The sequence below is a fragment of the Coregonus lavaretus genome (genome assembly GCF_964263955.1).
Source record: "Coregonus lavaretus genome assembly, chromosome: 5".
Taxonomy (NCBI): Eukaryota; Metazoa; Chordata; class Actinopteri; order Salmoniformes; family Salmonidae; genus Coregonus; species Coregonus lavaretus.
Window position 1 is genome coordinate 28,058,727 of NC_139992.1, and position 9,786 is coordinate 28,068,512.

Here is a 9,786-nt window from a genome sequence, read left to right on the forward strand (position 1 = left end):
TGATGTTATGTGTTTTTGTGCCACATGTTGAGAAGTATAGGCCGATGTTTACTTTTTGCTTTATTTATATATTGTTGACATTTCATTTTTTGTATGTCTGCCTTTCTGTGTGCACACTTACGATTGTGCATGTTTGTGTGTGAGTGAGTGAGAAAGAGTTGAGGTGGTTACAAGTAGGCAGAGTTGTCTATGACAGTGGCTGACATCCCGACATCAGTGTACAACAGGGAATAGGGTGTAATTTGAGATGCAGTCAATGCTCATATAGATGTAAGGCTCAGGTCAACGATATGATGCAACGCTCAGACTGGTGCCTCTTATGGTGTTGTGTATGTATGTCCATGTCTCAAAGTCATGACGGAGGCAGCTGTGACATCTGTGCTATAGACGGGTTAGCTGACAACGTCATGAAAACAATGTGTGTGCTTCAAAGGGGCAGAAGGCTGTGTGTTGTTATGGTTCTGGATGGCCAGATAGCTAGCAACAATGACAAGAAACTGCCATGTCGTGAATCGTAAGTGGCTCGTTTGATCTTGTTCTTGATACCATGTCTTGTTTTGAGGTGTTTTGACTGATGTCACGTCTATGCTAATATGGCAAAAATTTGCTAGCTAGCTAGCTAACCAACAACTGTAACGATGTATTTGAGAGACAAGTGCTCATTGTGCAACTTTATTTATGTTTTCAATAAACATTGGAGACGAAATATAGATGACCTGTTATCAACAATCTAAGCCAACCCTGTATGTTTTGCCCCATTAGTTGCGCATGTGTCGGTTTTGTTGCTAAACAACCAACCCGTCTATACAAGGGATCTCAGCCCTGGTTCTGGGGCTCTCCTGTGTATGCTGTTTTCACTAATGACTCAGATTGACAAAACTGGGTTATTAAAATCTCAACTATTTTGCATGAAATCCTTTTATTACTGGTATGTACATAGAAATGACATGGTAAAATGGTAATTACACAATAATAACCTATGGATCACTTATTTGTTTCATTGATACTAAATTGGAGCACCATTCCATATACCAGGTAAACAACCGGTAGCTGAACCTTTAAATAAAATGCTACCAAGATCTCCCAGTGTATAGAAATTAATTTCCTTCCCTAAAATGTATGGATTATGAAATGTGAAACTACTGATATGCTGATGTGGATGGGAATCCAGTGAACACAGTGGGTCCCCAGTTTCCCCAACTCCAGCAGAGTAGAAAGCCAGTTTACTGTTATTAAGTAGATCACTAAATCTAACTAAACTAACACAGGCAAACATGTAAGAGAGACCAGTCAAATATTGCAATCCAAAGTTGCAGCATTAACGAAAAGCTAAAACATTGTTTTGTAGCCAACCTTTTAAATAACTCCGCACCAGCTACTATAGTATGCCAACAGAGGCATCATGCTCATAGGGGGCACGTGCCCCGTGCCCCCTCAGATTTGTCCTGTTTAAAAAATATATCTAACGTTTTTGGTAAAATGTTTGTTTGTTGTTGGCTTTAGCTAGCCCAGATAGATTCCCAATCTCCCAACCTCATAACTAGCTACCAAGAAGCCATTTCAGGCTATCAAGTTAGAGTAGCTAGCTTGTCTAACTATCTTAGCTGGCATGCCTGCTGAAAAGGCTGGTAGATTTGAGAAAAGCAAGCAATTACTAAATGTAATGAATAAGACTCACTTTCCTTTCAATCTTTTACTCAGATTTTAGCAGAGATGCAGAGAAGCCTATTTAGTAAAACATATTTTAAAAAGACACCAGTCAGGATTATACAGACAACTCAAGAGGTATGCTTAGATATGCAGAAAAACACAAATATTTTTTTGACATAATGATTATGGCTATAGATTGCAGGAAAAAGCTGTTTCAGTTGTTTGAAAAATTCAAAATCCTCCATCTTTCCATCCCTCTGGACTACCCCCTAGCCATCCTCAATTAATTTGTGCCCCCTCAAACCTTTAGGGTGCATGACACCCCTGCATGCCAATACAGTGTGTTCTGTTGTTGATATTGTAACCATCAGTGATCACTGTATTAATAAACGATCATCATAACTTTACTGCTGAATCACTGTGTCTCGTTCTTTTTGTGTTTGGAGTGATGGGAGGCGTATTCTCTACACTCTCTTTCTCTCTCTTACTCCTTCTGTCCTTCTCTTATTCTATCCTTCCCCTCTCAATTTTCACCTCCATTCTCCCCCCTGTAGCTCTCCCTCTTTTTCCCCTCTCTTCTTGCCTGTCTCTAACCTTCTCCCTACCTCTCTATTTCTCTGTGTTAAAGAACTCTGCCATGAATACTATTAGTATGAAGCAAAAGCAGGAGACATGAATACTAAACTAGACAGGACGTCATTGCTCACTAGAACATCATTGCTCAATGCCACAACAAACACACGGATGCATTTCACCCCCTTCCTTATGCCCTGGTTTTCTCACAGATCTGAAACCCTGGGTGGAGTTATTGCTACACAAACAAACCAAGTCCTTTCTGGACTGCTAAGCCTATACAAGGGATGGCCAAAACTCCTCTTGAGTAAACCTATACAAGGGATGGCCAAAACTCCTCTTGAGAGCTACTCGGGGATGTGAAAAAGTCTTGAACGTTCCAGATAAAAATGGAATGAATAGAGCTGACATGATTCTCTATTCTACATGTCTTACTTTTTATTTTCACAAAGTGGCTAGGAAGACCAAAGAGAGGCTACTGCCAAATAAAGTGAACAAGAATGCATTCTCATAAGGATGTTTAATTTCACTTCAATCCAATAAACGTATTTGTCCCCGAGAAGGCTTATATATTTTTATTTAATTTTAAATGTGTTGTGTTTTTCATTGTTTTTCAAACTACAATATGAGCATACATCACATGAACTACATTACTTGACTCTTTAGACTGACCATTCAAAAATATTCAGTCCCTTGCTTTGTGTGTGTGCAGGGCCGGCTCTAGCCTTTTGGTTGGTGGAGAGAACAGTTTAAGTTTTAAAGTTTTCCTGCAATTCTACACATGTTGCCATGGGGCGTAGAGAAAATGTTTGCAGTTTTAAAGCAAGTTTTCTGCAATTCTACACATTTTGCCATGGGACAGAGAGAATACTTTGCAATTTCACAGCAAATTCTCCAGTGTTGAATCAACCCTGACAGTGTTAAATTTAACAATGGTCCAGTGTCTATACATGGGCCACACTTTTCATTGTTAAATTAACACACTGTTTAGTGTAAAGCCTTATTTGCATATTTCCCAGAGTGCCTTGCCTTTCGAGTGAATTGTAGAGTTACCACCCATGACTGTATTTGTTAGAGACAGGTTCCATGCTCTGTCAATGTTGGCCAAATGCAAGTATTCCATTTTGCACAAACTCAATGCACACTGTTCTCCACAGGTCAATTGCACACCTGTCTATGCAGTACTACTCTGGGATTCAACACTTCAAATTTTTAATTAAAGACCGTTGAGCACTTGTATTTAAGACAAAGTTATCAGATGACCCAAGACTTGCATGAATGGTTGGGTCTCCCGAGTGGCGCAGTGGTCTAAGGCACTGTGCACCGCAGTGCTAGCTGTGCCACTAGAGATCCTGGTTCGAATCCAGGCTCTGTCGTAGCCGGCCGCGACCGGGAGACCCATGGGGCGGCGCACAATTGGCCCAGGGTAGGGGAGGGAATGGCCAGCAGGGATGTTGGTAGAGCACGGCGTTTGCAACGACAGGGTTGTGGGTTCGTCTCCCACGGGGGGCCAGTATGAAAAAAATATATAATGTATGCACTCACTAACTGTAAGTCGCTCTGGATAAGAGTGTCTGCTAAATGACTAAAATGTTAGTGACAGTGACTTTACCAAGTAAGATCATGAGTGAATATGTTATCATTAGAAATGAACATTTTTAAACACTAAAACAAGTATTTATTAAGGCCTTGTTTTGGTGGGCCTAGTTTTACACAAATACAGTGGCCTGAAATGTATGGGTTTCAGGCATGCAAGTCACATTATGATGGCTTGCAAAGTGATGTGTGATTCCTATTGGAATCCAGCCAGAGTGGGGATATCTGACGTTTGGAATTTTTATTCAACCGCAACCTGCAATCAGAATGACTTCCGGGTTGGAAGACTAATATATGAGACTACCTTAACCATCTAAACTGGAACAATCATTTCAGTAACAGGTGCAATAAGTCCAAGTAACAGATTGGATTAGTTTAGAAAAATTTATGTTATTTATATTTGAGTAGCATTAGATTAATGAATTAATCAATGTACATGCGAAAGCAGATATTGAAACAAACTATCTAAGAATCAACCTGCATTAGAACATTCTGGGAAATACGATAATGATGGGCGTGGTTTTGGTTTAAAACTGCTAATGAACACCACCACGGGAGTTCTTTTGCAGCAATGAGTTTTAATTTAACACTTACAGAGTTACATTGAAAATCAACAATAGTTAACACTGGCCAAATTGCTGTGTTTATAACAAATTTGATGCAATTCTACTCATTTTGCCATGGGGCAGAGATAATTGTTTTGCAGTTTTACAGCTAATTTCATGCAATTATATCCATTTTGTAATGGGGTGGAGAGAAATGTGTGCAATTATAAAGCTAATTTCATGCAATTACACACATTTTGTAATGACTTATGCCATGTTAATATGATATCTGAGTGAGAATGACTAACAAAATCAATGGGGCCCCTTGGAGGTCAGGGCCCTTGGGCACGTGCCCTGCGTGCCCGGTCGGTATTCAGATAGCTGGCTAGACTAACTACCAATCCAAAAATTGTTAGCTGACATGGCTAATCGAGGGACTTTGCACCTGCTGTATTCTACTATTCTTACTCTCAATAGTAAGTTTAGACCCCGACTGAGACCCCCCCCAAAAAAACCCCGGACATAAGCGGTTGCCCTAAGCGACCACTTATGTAGCTTATGCCTGGAACCGGCTCTGTGTGTGCATTTGTGTGTGTGTGTGAGTATGTTTATGCGTGCATCTGTGTGTATATGCGTGCATCTGAGTGTGGGCTCTATTCTTTCTCCATTGTGTGTGTGTGTGTGTCTGTGTGTGTGTGTGTGTGTGTATGCATGCATGCATCTGTGTGTGGGCTCTAGTCTTTCAACGACTCAGCAGGAGTGTGTTTGCCGGTGGGGATCAGACAGAAAATGACTGTCATTACATACTCTCCTGTGGTTACCAAGCCCCCCGCTGCACTACAGTGGAGTGGTTACACTGAGAGAGAGAGAGAGAGAGAGAGAGAGAGAGAGAGAGAGAGACAAGTTTTTTCTAAACACATTTTCATATTTGTATCCACATTGAAGCAAATATACTTTATTTGGAGTGAAGTATCTTTGAGCTCATAGACCACTGAGGGATCGGACTTCTTTGCACTTATTTTTTTCCATTGTCAAAAATGTAAGCCAAATCTATGAGGTGAGACTGCAAAAAAGTCAAGGCTTTGTTGACTAACCACAGGAGGGCGCTTAGCTATCAGGACAAACATAACAACTGATACCAAGGTGCATGTTGGTTGACTGAGCTGTGTAGATCAGCAGTGTAGATCTTCTGCTACTTGACATTAGGAAGTCACACCACCAGAGTTCTTCTCTGCACTCTGATGGCTTTTACTGTAATGAACTGTAATGACCCGGGACACTGCTCTCTCTACAGGCTAGAAAAACATATTGGTAGACTGGGACAGAAGATCCCCACAACACTAGCACACTGCATCACTAAAACGCTCTCTCTCTCTCTCTCTCTCTCTCTCTCTCTCTCTCTCTCTCTCTCTCTCTCTCTCTCTCTCTCTCTCTCTCTCTCTCTCTCTCTCTCTCTCTCTCTCTCTCTCTCTCTCTCTCTCTCTCTCTCTCTCTCTCTCTCTCTCTCTCTCTCTCTCTCTCTCTCTCTCTCTCTCTCTCTCTCTCTCTCTGTGTGTGTGTAACTTTGGGTGTTACAACAATTTGGAAATGATGCCCCTGACCAATTTAGTAAATTTCTCAGTCAAAAATGTGACAGTACGGTATTTAATTGTTACACAGAAATTATTTCATATTGAGATAAAACAGCTGCATTGGACCTTTAATCACTCCATGTCAGATACAGTATGTAAGCTATATGACAAGATCATGCGACAGGACTGCGTAAACAACCTGTCAGATGTTCAGATAGTAAGGCATGGCATCAGCAACTCCTTGTCAGATCAAAGTTGCATATGTCCGATATTCAATCGATGGCCATGAAGTGCTTTGAAAGGCTGGTCATGGCTCACATCAACAGCATCATCCCGGATACCCTAGACCCACTCCAATTTGCATATCTCCCCAACAGATCCACAGATGACGCAATCTTAATCGCACCTCACACTGCCCTTTCCCACCTGGACAAAAGGAACACTTATAATAATAATATGCCATTTAGCAGACGCTTTTATCCAAAGCGACTTACAGTCATGTGTGCATACATTTTTACGCATGGGTGGTCCCGGGGATCGAACCCACTACCCTGGCGTTACAAGCGCTATGCTCTACCAATTGAGCTACAGAGGACCACTTATGTGAGAATGCTGTTCATTGACTACAGCTCAGTGCTCAACACCATAGTGGCCACAAAGCTCATCACTAAGCTAAGGACCCTGGGACTAAACACCTCCCTCTGCAACTGGATCCTGGACTTCCTGACGGGCCGCCCCCAGGTGGTAAGGGTAGGCAACAACACGTCTGCCACACTGATCCTCAACACTGGGGCCCCTCAGGGGTGCGTGCTTAGTCCCCTCCTGTACTCCCTGTTCACACAAGGCTGCGTGGCCAAACACGGCTCCAACACCATCATTAAGTTTGCTGACAACACAACAGTGGTAGGCCTGACCACCGAAAACGATGAGACAGCCTATAGGGAGGAGGTCAGAGACCTTAATATTGCAGATAGATTGTAACTTCCATCAATGTAATTGTCTGCATCACTTCCAATCCCCCATGTTTATATATATGTATATATATATATATATATATATATATATATATATATATATATATATATATATACACACACATACATACATATACATATATATATACACACATACACACACACATACACATCCACATACATACATATACATATATATATATATATACACACATACACACACACATACACATTCACATACATACATACATACATACATACATACATACATACATATCCTTTAAAAATATATCTATATTCCCTTTTATTACTTTCCAACCCCGCCACCCTTTCCCCACTTGGAGTAAACTAGTGAACAACAACGCCTAGGCCTCTACTTCCAGCCCATACCCACTATCTACATTTTATGGACACAGTCAATTTTACAATAATTACATTTTGTTTGTTCTTTCTCCTGAACTTCTTCTACTCTCAACCTCTCCGATCATTTTCATGATGTCCATCCGGTTTGCTTCTATATGCCATATCTTTCTAACTGTGCTCCTTCACAAAAGCTCCCAACCTACAACCCGTACACCTATTATGGACACAGCGTGCCTACATTATTAGTTATCTTGTTATTGTTTGTTGTTAGTTGTTATTAGTCCCATCTGTCATTTCCATTCAACACCTCCCATCTATCTTTTAACACCATCCATATAGGATTTCTATTTGCCATATATATTTCAACTGTACTGTGATGTCTTACAAAAGTTCTGAACCTTTCTATTCTCATTGTTTCTACAGATTGTGAATTGAAAATAAAAATTTTTTGCTAATAGTATTATTATGTTATTGATCGATTGACTATGACTTTTCAGATCACCCAGTAGAGCTATCTGCAGGGTTAGCTCCAGGTAAATATTGCAATCCTTTAGCCATTCCTGGACCTGTGTCCAAAAACAAGCTACAAATGGACAGTACCAAAACAAATGATCTAATGATTCTGTCTCTTCGCAGCAAAATCTGCAGAGCTGGGAAGATTGTATCCCCCATATAAATAACATTCTATTGGTAGCAAGAATTATATATATTAATTTAAATTGAAAGATTCTAAGTTTTGAATCTGGTGTCGTTTTGCGTATCAGTTCATAAACACTATGCCATGGGATCGGTACGTCAAAAATCTCTTCCCAACTATTTTGCAATCTATATGGGACGGCTGTCAATCCTTTGGTCCTTAAATGAAACTGATATCCTTTTTTATTTATCACAGTTTTCCTTAACCAATTATGTTCTTTAATGCAAGGCCGACAGACAAGTTCCTTACTTTCTCCTCCTTCCACTTTCCTCTTCCATTTTTGCAGTAAGGCTGCAATTATTTGGTTGTAATTTTGGGTAGAGCAGACATTTCCATATGTTTTTGTTAGCTGCATGTGCGACATAACTCCACCAGTCCTACCGATGATATAATTTACAAAGATTATAACTTTTTTAAACATTTTGTCCAAAAAAAAAGTTTTTTTGTCAATTAGTATATTTGAGTTTAACCACAATATTTGTTGCATTATTTGTTCTGTCGTTTCTGGAGGATTAAATTGAAATTGCAACCAACTTTCTATGGCTTGTTTTAGAAATAGTGATATCTGGGAGATTATTTCCTTTTCAAATAACTGAAAGTGAGTGGTTGTAATCTGAATAAAGGGAAAAAGGCCATTCTTGAACATTGGGTGAGAAAATCTTACTAATTTGCTAGAGAACCAGTTCGGATTTAAGTATAACTTTTGTATGACTGAAGCTTTTAGTGATAGGTCTAATGCTTTAATATTTAATAATTTCTGTCCTCCGAATTCATATTCATTATATAAATAGGCCCGTTTAATTTTGTCTTGCTTGCCGTTCCAAATAAAATTGAATATTTTTTTCTCATATAATTTAAAAAACTGTTCGCTAGGCGTAGGCAAGACCATAAGCAAATAGGTAAACTGGGATAATACTAAAGAGTTAATCAGGGTGATTTTTCCACAAATTGACAGGCACCCACCTTTCCATGGTAGCAAGATCTTATCTATTTTTGCTAACTTTCTATTATAATTTATTGAAGTGAGATCATTTATTTCCTTTGGGATATGTATTCCGAGTATATCCACATCACCATCAAACCATTTTATTGGTAAACTACATGGCAATGTAAAAATTGTATTTTTATTGATCAAATACATAATATAGTACATTTGTCATAATTTGGTTGTAATCCAGAGAGGTTAGAAAATGTATCTAGATCCTCTATGAGGGTGTGGAGTGATTCTAGTTGTGGATTTAAAAGAAAACATGAATCATCAGCGTACAATGACACATTTGTTTTTAAGCACTGGATTTCTAATCCCCTGATATTATTGTTGGATCTGATTTTAATAGCTAACATCTCGATGGCCACAATAAATAGATATGCCGATAGTGGACAACCTTGTTTCACTCCTCTTGACAGTTTAAAACTTTCTGAGAAATAGCCATTATTTACTATTTTACACCTAGGGTTACTATACATGATTTTGACCCATTTTATAAGAGATTCACCAAAATTGAAATGCTCCAGGCATTTATATATAAACCCCAGTCATACTTTATCAAATGCCTTTTCGAAGTCTGCTATGAATAGCAGGCCTGGTTTCTCAGATTTTCCATAATGTTCTATTGTTTCCAATACTTGCCTTATATTATCTCCAATGTATCTTCCATGTAAAAAACCTGTCTGATTAGAATGAATATATCCGACAATACCTTTTTAATTCTATGCGCTATACATTTTGCTAGAATTTTTGCATCACAACACTGAAGTGTAAGGGGCCTCCAATTTTTTTAATGGACTGGATCTTTATATTTTCCACTTGTATCCTG